The 17623-nt window shown below is 32.4% G+C and overlaps 1 long non-coding RNA gene across 1 annotated transcript; it reads left to right on the top strand.

The window, feature by feature from the left end:
- Window positions 1-314: 314 nt before the first annotated feature.
- On the top strand, window positions 315-10465 carry LOC110663315 (uncharacterized). The gene is made up of 2 exons (XR_002496518.2): window positions 315-578; window positions 10201-10465. It is a non-coding gene; the product is annotated as an uncharacterized LOC110663315 (long non-coding RNA).
- Window positions 10466-17623: the final 7158 nt, after the last annotated feature.

Genomic DNA, 17623 nt, shown 5'->3' on the forward strand with positions numbered 1-17623 from the left:
AGTGTTTAATTGATTAATTAAAGTAATGAATTTGGTTTGCAATTAGATTATAAAGTCCTTAGTATGTCTTGAAATCAAATTCACATAAATGGTGATATGTATTTAGGAAATACATTAATGGGTAAATTATAAGTTTTAAATTTATTTTATATGAGATATAAAATGGGAAGTCCTAAAACATAGAGAAGCGACAAAATAATTACTTTGGACTTAATTTATATGAGATATAAATTGGTAAGCTCAAATTAAATACGAGAAGATGAATCGTCCATGAGATGGATAAGGCCTTGTCCATAAGATGGATATGGGCTAATTCTTATGGGCTGAGAATTAATTAAGTTGGGCTTTTATTGTTGGCTTTATTTTGGTAGGACAAAAATTTGAGAAGAACACAAGTCCATCTAGCTTATAAAGCCCTAACCTTTGCAATGGTGGCCAGCCATGGAAGGATTCCTTAGGGGGGTTTCTTCAAGAGTTGGAGAATCTTGATCATGGAGGCTTGTGTGGACAAATCAGAGGGTCAACAATTAGAGACCTTCAACCATTTGAGGAGGAATGGTGATTTCGTGCATCAAGAGGTAAAACTCATGATCCTTATATTGTTTTCTTGTTTTTGTGTTTTCTACTCAAAATTGGGTTGATAGCAATCTCCTTATCACAATGATTATGATGGTTTTACCACTTTATTGTATAAGATGCTTGTTTTGAATATTGCGTACCAAGTGTTTGTTGAAATGCTTACGTGAATTTGAAATTTTAAAATTGCTATCTAGCCAAGTTTTCCTTCCACTGCAAGTTTCCAGCCTTCACATCGTTGGCCGCAGTCCATATCTAGTGTCAAGGGAATATGTTTCTATTAGCTACACATCGCTTAGAGGCCAAGAATGTTTGAAAATGGAGTTCAAACTTTTGGCATCATAAGTCCCTCTCCTCCATCATTTTTGTCATTATTCCTATTATTGGACTATCAAACGCTATTAATTTTGGTTAGCTAGATGTGCTAGAGCTTCCTAGTGTAGCACTGGCACTAGAGAATGCTAGTAAGAGGAAATAAAATGGTTAAGGGCCGTGGGAATGGGATGAAAGAAATGAGACTAGATATAGGAAAAATGATAAAAAGGGTCATTTTCTTGGTTCATTAATCATGTTTATGTTATTATTTTTTAAAATAGTATATTTATAATATATATAATATAACTTGTTTCTAATAAAATATAATATATTATGAATTAATTAAATTAATCATTTAAAATATTAACAAATCAAAATATAAATAAATAATAACTTATTAATATAATCAAATTAAATTTCCTTTTAGAACACAGTTAACATGATATAATAATGATAAATTCCTATAATATTAATAATTCTAATAAATTAATAATAAATAATACTAAAAAATATGATATATATTTTTTTAATTTAGGTTGTTGCATTCTTCCTCCTAAAGAAAATTCGTCCTCTATTTTGAAAATAAAAAGCAAGAAAGAACATTAGTGGAATAAGTGTGGGTCCTCGTTCCTTAAGTTCTATTTAGACTCTCAAATGCACTACATTTCTAACTAACTTTTTCATGTTCCAATAACTATCAATATCCATTTAAAGCGAAGTTGTCACATTCGGTCATTCCTTAGCTATTGTGGTAAGCTGAGCCGTCTTTGACTATCCCTTCAATCTATGTTCAATAGGGAGGTGATATACACTCCTTACCATGTAGTGCCCTAAGATTTCATCCTACTATAATTGTTCTTATAGGCACTCTACCCAAAAGCCACTGGCTGTCTCATTGACCACCAAAGCCCTAGCAAGACTCTCTACATGTTAGGTACGCAAGTAACATATCAAATCAAAAGATTGTGACCTATTGTTTTGTGTTTTACTCCATTTAAAACCACCCTAAGATGACCATTTTCCTCCTCCCTCGCTGAGATGGGAGTTTCCTGTTTATTCATTAGGCCATTTACATCCACTCATACATTATAATGTATGAGACACTTCTATTCAAGCTCTCTACAACTTATTCTATACGTCACCATCTTTCTTTCCAAACCTAATGGGCACTACATGTCACACCATGCGACAATTACAAACTCCTCCCCCTAGTTTCTATATTAGGTAATCAATCTTCTAACGCTATAGGGAAGTTGCATCACCATTAACATGAAGCTAGTACTTAACCCTATTATACCCCTTTCCATTGTCCTCCTCAACTGTGGGTTTTACTTTTATTAGGACAAGACTGAGGAGGGCATAAAGGCACCATTTTAAGACATGCATTTGTTGTTGTAGCCTATACATATGCTAACATAACATCATCTTGAGCTTCCAAAAACATATCCTCACAAGTCTTTGACCACATTGACTTGTCATTCTTCTTTATTAACTAGTTTAATGGAGTTGCAAGCTCTTGTGACTAGCTTACATTAACCTCTATAACTTACTTGTTATCCTTTTCTTCCTCTGTGTTACATACTCATTTATAAAGAGACTATATACAAAATGTTGTTAACAAAGCTCTCTAACTACTTGGTCACATCAATATAGTCCAACTTAATGATAGATCCCTATAGTGCCAAAAGCACAAGCCAAACTTGAAGAAAAAAGAAATCTCCACTTTCAATTAACAACATATTGTGATTTGATGAATAATGCTTAACTCATTTCTCTTGTTTTCCCTCTTTTCTTTCTTTTTTTTTTTTTTTTTTTTTTTTTTTTTTTTTAATCTTTTTCAATACCCATCATCTCTTTCTTTGTGTCTTCATCCTTCACAGTATTTTGGAAGATGGCACTCAAACCCTTACTGTACTAATTACCTTTTCTAGCAAGAGTACTCAATAAACTAACTTTATTTCACTTGTCATCTACTTGTTAATAGCATGTCCTAGAGCATAACTTGTAATTGTATCTTATAAATAATAATTCCTAATTAATGAAAACATATTTCAATTTAAATGGCTTATATTTAATTGAAAATATCCTTCAGTAGCTTATTAAATGTTTCATTCTTAAGAGGTTAAGAATATGAGTGATGGACCAATCTAGCATAAGTACTATAAATTATAGTTCACAATCGAGGATACTTTATTAGGTATGATTTAGCTAAGCAGACTGTCACTTTTGTTTGTTTTTATGGATTAGGATGAGATATTAATGAAAGTGGATTAGTGAGTCTCATACCATCTGACATTATGAAATTATGACAAACATATTGGGAAATGATTGCGAGGTCAATCGTAACCCGAATTCTGAACTGAAAAATGTGACGCTACGATCTTTAGGACTATTACGAACACAGTAGAAAAGAGAAAATCACGAAAAAGAGTCGTTAAACAGGTCAAATAATTAGGTCAGGGATCCGGAAGAAATATCAAATAACTTGCAAACTGGATTGAACCAGCGAGGGGCAATTTGGTCAATTCACTCCTAGAGCTGACTTCTAACCTAACTGTCCAATAAGATAGGAGAAAAGAAAATTTCAAAATCGAAAATTAAATTAAAAAACTATAGAAAAATAAAGGAAAAGAAAAGAAAAGAAAATAAATTTTTATGACATCATCCTAGTGAGGTAAGCATGACATCAAAAAAGTAATTATAATTTAATTAACTAATTATGGATAACTATAAAGAAAATAAAATGAAAATTAAAAGCATAATTTTGGTCTTCTTCCACCTCTCTTCGCCGCCACACTTCACTCATCTCTCTTTCTCACAAATTTCTCTTAATTTCCACCATGGAAGCCTATGGTTAAGCTTCCTAAATCCTAAATCCCCTACTTTCCTTAAAGAAAACTAGTAATTGAGCCTTGAAAAGAAGATTGAAGAAAGAAAAATTCAAGAAGAAGGTGGAAAAATTGAAGAGGGAGAAGTTACATAAAGAGGTTAGTTCAAATCATCTAATCTCTCCTTCTATTCATGCATATATACTTGAATTAACTTAAAAAATTGAGAAAAATGAAATAAAATCAAGCATGTTAGAACCCTAATGAAATTCGGCTACCATGGTAGTAGTGTGAAATGATGTGTTTTGGTTTGATAAAATATGTATACAAGTTCAATTAAGTGTGTAGAGAATGTTTAGATACTTGAATTACATAAATTGAAATACTTTGAAAAATTAGGTTCTTGACTTAGGGTTTGGAAAAGAAAAATTGTAGAAAATAGTCAATGGATGCAAATGATCTTAATGAGGGTTAGAAATGGTCAAATGGGACCATTTGTGATGTGTGTGAATTGATAGAACCAAATTGCAATTTGGATTGGTTGGGGTCAATATGCAGACAGCTTGACCTAGGTCCCTTTCAGGGACCAAAACTGAAAATTTACCCACCAGCTTACAAATGAATAGAAATTGTTTCAAAATCCTTTGTAGTATATTTAATGGGTTATCGGTAGGCGAAGTACGGTAATTCATTAGGTGCACTTCGGGGTAAAGTATGACATGTTTAGTGGTATCAGAGCAATGGTTTTAAAATAAATTTTGAACTGTGAATTTGAAATATTTTATTTATAAAGACAACTATTCAAATGTTTGATACATATAGTACATTTGCATCATAAATATGAATTGACGGAGAGAAATCTCCTTGTATAGGTTATCTCGGGAAAAGAAGATTTTGTGAATAGAATGGAAGAGAGAGATAAATTAGTAGAATAACTAGTTGCAGTTGAGGCACAAGGGGAGGCCTCAACTCCTCAGAGTATAGAAAATCTGGCTGTACCAGTTCCACTGGTACAAATTACCGCACAAATGGCTCAACAAATGGCTACTTTCTTTCAACAAATGGCTGATCATCTGTCAGCCCAAGCTCAAGCAAAAACCTAACCCCCGCAAGAGCTACATGAAAAAGGAAAAAGTGGGGAACGGACTGGTCAAAGTTCTAATAGTAATTTGGGAAAAAGAATACTGGAGAGCCTAGTGGTTATGGATCTGACAGAGGCGGATCTTCAGGGCAAAAGCAGTTGAGAACTCATCGGCACAGAATCAGAAGTTCTTACCCTACCCGTGTCTGTGAGGTATGTGACAAGTTACACAGGGGTATGTATTGTAAGGCCACTAGAGCTTACTACAATTGTGGTGAACATGGACACTTTGTTAGAGATTGTACTAGAGCACCTCGATCTGCTCTCTGGAGTTCACAGACAGTCGGTCAGGGCCAAGCTATAAATAAAGTTGGTATTCCTCGCAATCCAAGCACAGCGAATCCACCCGATCATAGTAACGCATCAGCCAGAGCATCTACTATGCACCAAGAAGGAAAAGCAGAAACTTCAGACATAGCTGCTGGTAAGTTTTTAATCTATAGAAGGAAGAAATAAATTTTTAATTGATCCCAGCACTACTTAATTGTACGTTAGTGTTAGAATTATATGTTATGCTGCTATTTCTTTACATAGAAATAAATTTTGATTCTTTAATGACTATTCCTTGAGGATAAGGACTACGACAACAAGTTTGATTGAAATTAGTTTTGAAAGAGTTTGCCAGCGAAATGTAATTATTAGTATATAATAATTTATAAGTTAATTAGTGAGCCTATTTAATATAAGGCAAGAGAATTTAAAAGTAAGTTATAGTAATATAATTGCTCTAGATGAGGGCAAAAATGTTACTGTTAGTAATTGTCAATGGATGAGGTAATCAGAATAAGTTTTGGATATTAGTGAATTCGAAAAGATTAAAATGTAGGAAAGTTTGATCTATTGGAATGTATCGTAGTAACTATGCAATGTTTTTAATGTTTGTACTGTAAGCTGTAGATTACAGTATTGACTTGAGATTATTGTGTAGAGCTATATACTACCCAATAGTGCACTAAGATGAGGATTATTGCAAACGGCATTTGTTTTGGTAAAATTCTGCTGGGACAGAATTTTATTATTGGAAGGGAGTTTGAAAATCCTATCCCGGGATTTAAAACTCTAAGTTAGAATATCGAAAGGTTATAGTTCAGTACAAAAGGAAGTAATGACTAGACATTAGTGCAAAATAAGCTATAGAATATCAATAGATAAAAGTGTTGTGAAAGTAAAAATTAGAATAGTTAGTGCAAATATAATAAAGAAACGTTATGAATATTAGTTCAAGTGTTGACTAGAATGGTCAAAGGACTAAATCAAAGTAATATTAAAGTATAACGGATTTATTAGGGATGATAAAGGGTGCTAAATCATGACTTGATAGTCAAGTTAAGGAAGAAGATAAGATTGAGGAATAAAATAATTTAAGTTAAGTTGTGGAATGAAAAAAAAAAAAGGGAAACAAATAAAATAGTAAGAAATGAGAAAAACACTAGATGAGGAATTGCCACCAGGGCAAACAACCTACTTAAGACGCGTAACGATATCCCGAACTATTTTATCAAGAAAAAAATAAGTTAAATAAAAGTAAACAAGATAGTGCAAAATGACACATAGGCCTTGGTCATAAATAGAGATGGTAAGATAATGGTTATGGACCTATGGCCAATAAATATATAAGCAGTTCATATATGACCAACAAGGTCATTTAAAAAAAAAAAAAGACTACAAAGGAAAATATTTGCTAAAACAACAATAAGAAAAGACTAAAATATTCCAAACTAAACTGAAGGTTGCATCAAATGATCAAGAAATTTGATAAGAAAAGAGGAAAACTAAGTTCTCACCCATAGGATCATACGAGGTCCTAGAAAAAGTGGATTCACTAGCACACAGATTTGCTTACCTCTAAAATTGAAATGAATTTGAATTTAACTTATGACAGAAGCTCATAAGAAACTTGGCACATGAGGTGAGCAATCGATGAGTAAATAGTATTAGTTAAAGTATTGTGGAAACCATCATTTGAGCCAGGAAGCTACTTGGGAACGAGAGGAGGACATGAGGAGACAGCACCCACAGCTGTTCAGAGACTGACACCAGGTAAAATTTCGAGACGAAATTTATTTTAAGAGGGGGGAGAATTATAACACCCCTATTTGCATAGCCTGGTATATTTTATTGTTTCAGTAATCGGTGTCGATCCGGACAATTAAGAGGATTAGAACATGTTAAGACACCTAGAAAAACCCTAAATGAAAATAAATAGTGCTGACTAAACCCTAAATGAAAATAAATAGTGCTGACTAGAAGGTTAAGTATAAAGAAGAAAAACAAAGCATAAAAAGTTAAATGAGCCAGGAGTCATAGCGATGGGTGACCTTCCCGGGAAATGACTGCGAGGTCAATCGTAACCCGAATTCTGAATTGGAAAATGTGACACTACGGTCCTTAAGACTATTGCGAACACAGTGGAAAAGAGAAAATCACGAAAAAGAGTTGTTAAGCAGGACAAATAATTAGGTCAAGGATCCAAAAGAAATATCGAATAACTTACAAATCGGATTGAACCAGCGAGGGGCAGTTTGGTCAATTCACCCCTAGAGCTGACTCCTGACCTAACTGTCTAATAAAATCGGAAAAAAGAAAAATTTTGAAATCGGAAATTAAATTAAAGAACTATGGAAAAATAAAGGAAAAGAAAAGAAAATAAATTTTTATGACATTATCCTAGTGAGGTAAGCATGACATCAAAAAAGTAATTATAATTTAATTAACTAATTATGGATAAGTATAAAGAAAATAAAATGAAAATTAAAAGAATAATTTTGGTCTTCTTCGACTTCTCTTTGCCGCGACACTTCACTCATCTCTCTCTCTCTCAAATTTCTCTTAATTTCCACCATGGAAGCTTATGGTTAAGCTTCCTAAACCCTAAATTCAACCCCAAATCCCCTACTTTCCTTAAAGAAAACTAGTAATTGAGCCTTGAAAAGAAGATTAAAGAAAGAAAAATTCAAGAAGTTGGAAAAATTGAAGAGGGAGAAGCTACATAAAGAGGTTAGTTCAAATCATCTAATCTCTCCTTATATTCATGCATATATATTTGAATTAACTTAGAAAATTGAGAAAAATGAAATAAAATCAAGCATGTTAGAACCCTAATGAAATTCGGCTGCTATGGTGGTAGTGTGAATTGATGTGTTTTGGTTTGATAAAATATGTATACAAGTTCAATTAAGTGTGTAGAGAATGTTTAGATACTTTTATTGTATAAATTGAAACACTTAGAAAAATTAGGATTCTTGACTTAGGGTTTGAAAAAGAAAAATTGTAGAAAATGGTCAATGGATACAAATGATCTTGATGAGGGTTAGAAATGGTCAAATGGGACCATTTGTGGTGTGTGTGAATTAATAAAACCAAATTGCAATTCGAATTAGTTAGGGTCAATATGCAGATAGCTTGACCTAGGTCCCTTTCAGGGACAAAAACTGAAAACTTACCAACCTAATTGGTGTGAGATCAATTGGGAATGAAACTAGACACAAGATGAACCATTTTTCATCTAGGAATCATGCCCAGAAAATGATCATAACTTAGTAAACAATTAGGCCAAATCCGGATTAGGGCACACTGCCCTGTACAAAAATGACCAAATGAACAATAGTTACGTAAATGACCATAATTTGGTATAGGAAGGTCCAAATGACCTGAATTTTATACTGATGGAAAGAGATATAGCCTTAAAACTTTCATGAAGAAAACAAACTCAAATTTTGACCATAACCTATCTGAAAAATCACCTGCAGTCAATACACCAAAAACTGCCAAATTCCGAGAATTCTTGGTAACACCAAATCCGGCCAGTCTTAGAAAAATAGGCATAACTTGGGCTACAAAACTCCAAATGGAGTGATTCAAAAAGGGAAATAAAGTTAGGACGATGAGGGATACTTAGCCAAATTTTTACAGTAACTAGACCAATGGAACAGTAGAAAATAGGGGACCAAAACTGAAAAATTGTATTTCTCTTAGAAGACTTAGAAATTGAATTGGCAATCAATGCCAACAAAATTGACACCCAAAATATGGTATATGGGTGCAATTAGAACTAATAAACCTATTAAGTATAGAAAAGTCAATAATTTGACTTGAATAGTATCATGAATAGTGCCACCATACACAAAAATGTGAAAGACCCAAAATTTATAAACTGTAATAGGTAGGATAAGTCTGCAAAAAAATTATTAGAATTTAAGTATTAGAAATGGATACTAAAGCACTTTAAATTTATGTGTTTTAGTTGGAAAGAGATCTTCGAAGAAGAAACGAAAGTTTGAGTAAATTGAGTCGACAAAAGAGATTTATGCACAACTAGTTTTTAATTGAATTTGTTTTGAATATTTCACGTAAGTAAATGATTTTATTTTTCCTTATGCACTATATTTATCAATTATGGGATTTATTTTAATGATTATTGAATTCGGTATAGCAAGCATGGTTTTAGTTTTGTAAAATATTATTTCAACAATTATTGAATATTATTTTGGACTGAATAAATTATGTTTTGAATTGTGAAGGGCAATTTGCATGAATAAAATACAGAATTTTGTTTTGGATTGTGATGAGCATAAAAAAATTATGGAATATTGGAATTGATCTTGAATTAACATTGTGTTGTGATTTATGCTCACAAAAAGGATAAAGAAATGCATGATATTATTTTATATCTCACTATAGATGCTTGACTAAGTTATTATCCATCTCCTTCATTTGTTGAGGAGACAATGGAGTTAGCTTTATTTTGTTTCGAATACCATGATATGTGCACAGGCTTAGATTCTCCTCTTATTAGAGGTTAGATCTAAGTATTTATTATGGATTCGTCGGAAGTTACATTATTGTGTTGTACTATGCACGATGATTCGACCTCCCCGACCATAGGGAGTTAGAATTACCCCGAAGATGGCCCTTTCGGATTAGTCTTGCATAGTTAGTAAGATAAAGAATGGGTTTTGATTGATAAGAAATTGTGATTTTAAATGAGATTGTGCACAAATAATTTTGTTAAAATAATTATTTATTTCCATAATTGCAGGAATGATTTTTATTGTTCAGTTGTGATTTGAGAAATTGAAATTTGGATCAAGGTTATTTTAACAAGTGACTATTATTATTGGTAATGAAAATCTTGACAATTTGATAAATTGAAAATCTTGACAATTTTAACAAATGATTTACATTATTGGCAACAAATATTATGATTTTTGGAATTTGATGAATATTCAGATTTCCAAATTCTTTGCTGTGATTTTGTTAAAGTATATTATACTATGTTTTAAATTATAGTTGTGAACCACTGAGTTCACCACTCAGCGATAGTTTTGTATGCTGTCGCAGGTGAAAGTAAAGACGGAGCAGCTGAGTGAGATTTCCTGTAGCTACGCCTTGAAGACTTATTGAAATTAGCTTTGAGTATAGTATAGGTATACTCTTGTATGTTTGATTTTGATGTATGCATGTAATTATATGTATGTAATTTATTTGAGTAGTTGTATAAGAACTTTTATAATATTATTTTGGGTATATAATTAAAATGCAAAATTATTGTAATATTTAAATATATTTGTAAGTTTTGTAATTAATGTAAATAATTCTTTTTGTATTTTGTGAATGATAAATTATTTTCTTTTCGAAAATGAGATGTTTCAATTGCGGTTGATTTTGTGTTGAGCATTTTGTATGGGATTGGGATGAAATTGATTTGTATTGGAGTTGTGATTGAGAAAATATTGGAAGTGTGTTTCTTTGCAGGTTTTGAAGAACTATTTCCTCAAAATACAGTTGGTACTCTGTCGGAATTTTTGCAAAAATTACGGTAGTTTTAAATATCCAAAAATTGGATTTGTGACTTAATGTCAATTAAAAGGTTTTCATATTTGTGAAAAAACTTTACCCACCAGCTTACAAATGAATAGAAATTGTTTCAAAATTCCTTGTAGTATATTTAATGGGTTACTGATAAGTGAAGTACGGTAATTCATTAGGTGTACTACGAGATCATGTTATACTTTATAGAGGGGTAAGGTGTGACAATACAATTATCTTACATATGGATGGTCTAAGTTTGATACCGCTTATATACATGTACTAGGTATGGGTATAACAATGTGCGTTTGTTTTGACTAGTTATATATAGAGATAGGAGTTTAGTCAAGATGGGATTTGTTATATGAAGTAAAAGGGATAAAGTCCTTTGCTTATCTAAATATATCCTCATCTTAATTCTTGATAAACAAAGTTTCTAGCTATGACAGATAGACTAAGTTAGAAAAGAGTTTATAATAGAAAAGTCTTATAAATCAAGAGTTAGAATTAAGATGAGGACATATGATTCCAAGCAGTAGGATATGACATTAACCGTAACCCTAGCTAGAATTAGGATTTCGTAATGGAGAGACTTTAGTGAATGATATGTATGATCAAAGTTCGAAGGTAAGGGATGAATTAATTCATCATTAGTTGGGTGGCCATGGTATACTATGCTAGGTGTCAACCATGATTTATGAGAACTAAGAGTAGAAAAGGAATTTCACTATAGGTGTTGAATGAGTTCCAATAATATTAAAGGGTTGATATTATTCTTATTGTTAATTAGTAATTGACTAAAGAAGTTGCACACATATGAATAAATGATCAAGGCATAATTAATTTGACTAATTAATTAATTAGTTTAATTAAATAAATTAATGAATTTAGCTTGTAATTAGATTGCAAAGTCCCTAGTATAAATTTAAACTAAGTTCAAGCAATTGGGTTTATAAGAAGAATATAAGCTAATATTTGAAGTGTTTAAATATAAGCTTAATTAATTAAAAGAGTTTAATTAATATGTAATTTATATGTAATATAAATTATAATGTAGGAGAATTAATTTGGCTAATATGGCTTCTAAAGCCATAAGAGAGAAAAGTGGCTTAATGGCTTAGTAGAAATTTGGATAAAATGACAAGTGGCACCACATGATGGTGGCAACTCATATAATATGATTAGATGAGATAATGACACTTGTAAAGCTAATCTAATTAGTGGGAGACAACTAATCTCCACTAAAGTTAGGAATTAGAATCTAAAAAATTTAGAGAATTCTATCTACTTTAGGGATGTGGCAATCCCTAAAGTACAAAAGGGAAACACCATCTTCATTTTGGTGGTATCTTTTGGAAGATAAATATTCTCTTCTTCTTTTCTCTGAAGCCAACAATCTCTTTACCTATATTCTTCTTGTGATTAATTCAAGAGGTATTAGAAGTTTTGCTCTTAAAGTTAGAGACATTGTTTCTCTAATCACCAAAGGATAAAACTAAAGAAACTCAAAACCCTTCTTTATGCACTTATTAGCCGTACCAAAAGGGAGAGCACCAAGAAGGTTTTTGGTTCAAGGGTCAAGCCAAGATCATTTTGTTTGTGTGGACAAACAAAAGGACTAATGCTTGCAGGTTTAAGCTACCCATATTGGTGATGAATTTGACTTTGTGCCTATTTGGGTAAAATCCCTAAAACCTTAGTTTAAGTTTTTAGCTTTTAGCTTCCTAATAGAAAATAGGATAATAATGATTGAGTTATAAGAAATGTAACTACTAATATTTGATATTTGTAATAGCTAAATGGACTTGCATGTGATGCATGAAACATAGGATTTATGAATTTTAAAATTGCTATTTTGCACCTTATGTTGCGCTAAAACTTTCAATACCTCTTTGGCAAGATTTGTTGTCCTATAATGTCTTACACTCCTTAATAAGATAACCTTATTTTGCCTATTAACACCTTTTACCTATGTTCTTATAGTAGGCTCCCTGAATGTTCTTCCCTTTACTACTATTCTTTAATTGGTACTTCAACTTCTACATCCCCCATCTTAATGGTCACATCTTAAGCATTTTCTAGCACTCATTAGGGAAGGTCCTTAATGTAATCTGTCACGCTAGGAATAGGGATCACACTCTAAAATTGACTCAGACCTTACATTATTGAGTCTTAAACTTTGAACACTGCCACTGTTAGGCTATATCTCAATTTAAAACCCCTGACCTTGTGCCCACCTTTTCCCTTCCATGCTTAGTTAAACTACTAGGTCCACATTTTTAAAAACCTCCAGTAATCACTACGCTAAGATTTCCACTATCCTTGAGGTTTTGCATAGTAGACTGACCTTCACCTTTGTTGTTCTATCCATCTCTTCCACCATATCCAAAACTAACTCATTGAGTGCTCTGTCTGTAACACCCTTACTGTAACAATTCCGCACATTCTATTATTTCGGTGACCAGTGTCGGTCTGGACAGTTAGAACGTCCGGAAAAATATTTAAACTAAAGTGAGGAACTATAATTAACTTAAATATTAATAAGAAAAATTTAGGAAAAATTTTAGAAATAAAATACAACCAAGTTAAATGAGTCGATGCCCTAGCGATGGGTAACCTAGTGGGAAGTTGCGGTTCTCGCAACTAGGAGCCCTAGACCCGGGGAAAAATTCATAAAATAATTTTTGAGACTCCAGAGAAGGGTCATTGAGGTTTCTATGGCATTAGAATGCCAAGGAAATGCTTAGACAAATTTTTCAATCGGTACAGACAATTTTGGCTCAATAAACCAAACAGAGGGCATTTTGGCCATTTCGTCTTCAGATATGATTTTTGGCCGACTTGTCTAGTTAAGTAAATAATTATTATGATATAAAATATGAATAAATATTACTACAAATTAAATTGAAATTGAGTAGAAAAGAAAAAAAAAGAAAAAGAATTAAATAAGAAATTATGACATCACATGATGTCATTAGTGTGCCTCCACCCAATCACATGGTGACACATGGCTATAACTCACTTAAAATGAGTTAAATGGGCAGAAATGAAAGAAAGAAATCAGTTTTCCTTTTACTTTCTTCTTCCACCCGTAGCTCTTCTAACCCTTACCACCATTAAAGCTTATCCAAGCTTTATAACCCACCCAAATCTCACTTGAAACCCTAAGTCCACTTCAACAAAATTTGTCTATACATCTTGAGTAAGTGTTTGCCAGCCAAGAAAATTAAAGAAAGTGAAGGAAAAATCTTAGTTGGGTCAAGAAAAAAATTCTGCTCCATTCAAGGTTAGTGCCCTAAACAATTTCTTTCTTTCTTTAATCTTGTAAGCATGCTAAATCAAGTAGAAAATTGTGTGAAATTAAAAGAAAAACTTGAGTAAATGAAATCTCTAAATTTGGCAGCCATGAGAAAGTTTAAGGATTGTTGGTTTTTGATGAAATTAAGTGGCTTAATTATGTTATTGATGAGTATAGATGATGGATAAAGTGATTTGGTATGAGTTTGGTGTGTGTATGCCATGAATTGGAAATTGGAGTTAGGGTTTGAGCATGAAATTGAAACTTTGATCATGTAATGATTAAAGTGAGTTTTAATGGTTAATTAGTGACCATTTGGTTATTGGTAAACAAGAAATGAAGTGTGTTTAGTGATGGGATTTAGGTTTAGTGTGGATGCCCTAGGTGATTTGCAGAATTGGACATGAGTCCAGTAGGTTTGGGCAGCCATAACTTGAATTGTAGAGGTTCAATTGGTGTTTGGCCAATTGAACATGAAACTAGACACAATGGCACAACTTTGGTGAAGAAACCATGCCCAGAAAACCAAACCAAGTTGACCAAAAGTTTGCCCTAATCCGGGTGACCTGCAATCTGCCTGGGCAAAATGACCAAATGAACAGTGTTTGGTCATTTGGCCATAACTCAATGTAGAAAGGTCCAATTGATCTGAAATTTTACCAGCAACAAGCTGAGATATAGACCAACAACTTTCATGAATAAACCTGACCCAAATTATGACCATAACCTAGTCAAATTGCCAACTAAACTTAGGTCACCAAATCTGGCAGAACCAAATTGCCCAGAAAATCTGGGTAAAGGTCACTCCAACCAGTTATGGTAAAATAACCATAACTTGAGCTACAAAACTCCAAATGGAGTGATTCAAAAAGGGAATTAAAGAAGACACGATAAGGAACAACTTTGATGAAGAAAGGTTAGCCCAGTTTCCACTCTAAAATTGTCCAATGGAACAGTAAATTTAGGTAGTAAAAATTGAAAATTTAGAAATGCATCTAGGGGACTTTAAATTGCAATTGGCAATTAATACTAGCAAATGTAAAACTCAAAATGTGGGATCTTGGTGTAATTAGAATTAATATATCCATTAAGTATAAAAAAGTCAATATTTTGGTTGACTAGTAAGGTGAATAGTAATCAAAATGATTAGTAAATTAAGATGAAGACCTAGAACCAATTCTAAGCTTAAATGCTTAGAATTGTATGACAAATGTGGACTATGCATCCTAGTCAAAATTGTTAAAAAGAAATTAAGGCCATAAATTTGAAATCCATGAAATATTCATGGATTACTTGAAACATGAAAAATAAGTCACCTAATTGATGTGAATAGATAGTTAGGGCTTATATGCCCATCACAAATGGAATTCATAAAATATTAGTAACTCAACTTGAAATATAAAATTTGTAATTACATAAGTAGATTCTTGAATGTATAAATGAGAAAGGAAAAATGTTTTGAATACAATGGTACATGTGAACCATTGTTTAGAATTGTGATCAATATGAATAACATAATGAATGAATAAATGAACCATATTAATGTATGAATGAGACATTAGTTCTCATTATTGTAGAGAGGAGAAGTATTTTGAGTACAATGGTATAAAAGGATAATTGATGTGAATTGTGATCATATAAATGATCAAATGAATGTAAGAATTATAATTGAAATTTATCATGAAATAATGAAGTCATAAAACACAATATATTAATATTTGATGATATTATGTGCCATTGTATTGCCTAGACACGTGTGTCAGATTGGATAGATTGGCGTGCCAATAGGGTATTGTTTTAGCAGTACTGCGAAAGGCTTTATGCCTGTATTCATGGCTTTATGCCCGTATTCATGGCTTTATGCTCACATTCATGGCTTTATGTCTGTATTCATGGCTTTTATGCCCGATTATGTGTTATCATGGCTTTTTAGCCATACTGACTACATACGTGGTTGACGTTCCGCGTCCCATGGTATGACGGCCCGAGGCACCGCGGTGCCCAGTGCTAACGACCCGTTATCCAGTTTAGTCAGCCTGTCATAGGTTACTTGGCCAGTGTAATTTATTGAAATAAATTAAGACTATTAGCAATTAAAAATATTAGAAATTAAATAAAATAAATGAGTAAGATGACCTAAAATAAATTAGAATAGTTATTTATTAGAAATTGTTAAGTAAAATGATAAAAGAGCTGCAAAAATAGGTATAACTTAACTAAATATTTTAAAAGTACCTTCTATTGCCATATGAATATAAACTGAGTATTTTTATTAATTCTGTATATTGTACATTATCACCGTGAATTTAGGAATTAAACTCTTCCAAAGCGAAACAAATTAGAACAAAAGATAATTAATATTAGACACATTGTATTAAATTAAATTGATTCTTAAATATTCAAATTATGCTTCGTTCTTTCTTTATTTGTATATTATTTCCTTGTTATATTATTGCACCACTAACCAGCAATGCTTAGCGCGATGGAATTGTTTCCTTCGCGCAGGTACTGAAGCTAGAACCCAATGGACGTTTAACAGGGAATTTTGGGAGTTTTGATCTGCAGAAGTATCTGAAGTATTCAAGGTTGTTACCTCCTCAACAATGCATGTAGAAGGGGCCCATATATATCATATTTTATATTTTGTATAAAATGATTGGATATTATATTGTAATGTATATTATAAACAGGTAATTAATAGGAATGTGATGTAAATTAATTAATTAGCTTTTTCATATGTAATTAATTTATATATCATGTAAATTATGAAATTTTGTAATTACTATGTAAATTATGTAAATTAAGGAAATTTGAAAATTTTGCTTATGTAATTTGAGAATGTTTACATACGAATTGAGTATGAATGGAAATGTATGGAAATGATTATGGAATTGAAATGTATGGATGAGATTTGAAATATGAGAAAATTATGAGAATGATTGATGAGATAATTATGATTAGCATGGATAAGATTTTATTTTAGAAATATTGTTGAATTTCAAACAGGTGAATATTGAAATACGCCAAACGATAATAAAATAGGGAAAAATTCACTGGTTTCACCATCGAAAAATAATTGATATTAAATTAAATGAATTCAAAATTATTTTAAAAAAATAAAGTAAGATAAGTTAGGGTGCTCCGGCACCGAATATAGCACGCCTTGTTCGGCTACACTGTAGTCGGTTGAGGGGTGTTATATTTATTGGTATCAGAGCACGGTTTAGGCATTCCTAGGCATAGATAGATAGAATAAGATTGTGTGCATGACATGCATTGCATTCATATGAGTCGAGGTGACACTAATGCAGATCTATTTTCTTGGTTATTTTAGGTTAAGGTATGGACTCAGAATCGCAGAGGGCAGTAGAAGAAGAAGTATTAAGCCGTATTTCCGACTGGGAGTGATATTGAAAATCGGGGAGATCCTGCTCCACCAGTGCAAGAGGTGCCTGTACAACCCTAACAGGCCTTGTTTGAGCAGATGACTGAATTCTTTCGACAGCTGATTGGGGTTATTCCACCACCGCCTCAGCAGAAATCACCTCTAGGTAAAATTAGGAAGTATGGAGCTGTAGATTTCAATGGTAGAAAGGAAAACGATTCTTCAGCGGCTGAGTATTGGTTAGAAAGGACTGAAAGAGCCCTGCAGCAGCT

This window comes from Hevea brasiliensis, chromosome 15 (assembly GCF_030052815.1).
Source record: "Hevea brasiliensis isolate MT/VB/25A 57/8 chromosome 15, ASM3005281v1, whole genome shotgun sequence".
NCBI classification, from domain to species: domain Eukaryota; kingdom Viridiplantae; phylum Streptophyta; class Magnoliopsida; order Malpighiales; family Euphorbiaceae; genus Hevea; species Hevea brasiliensis.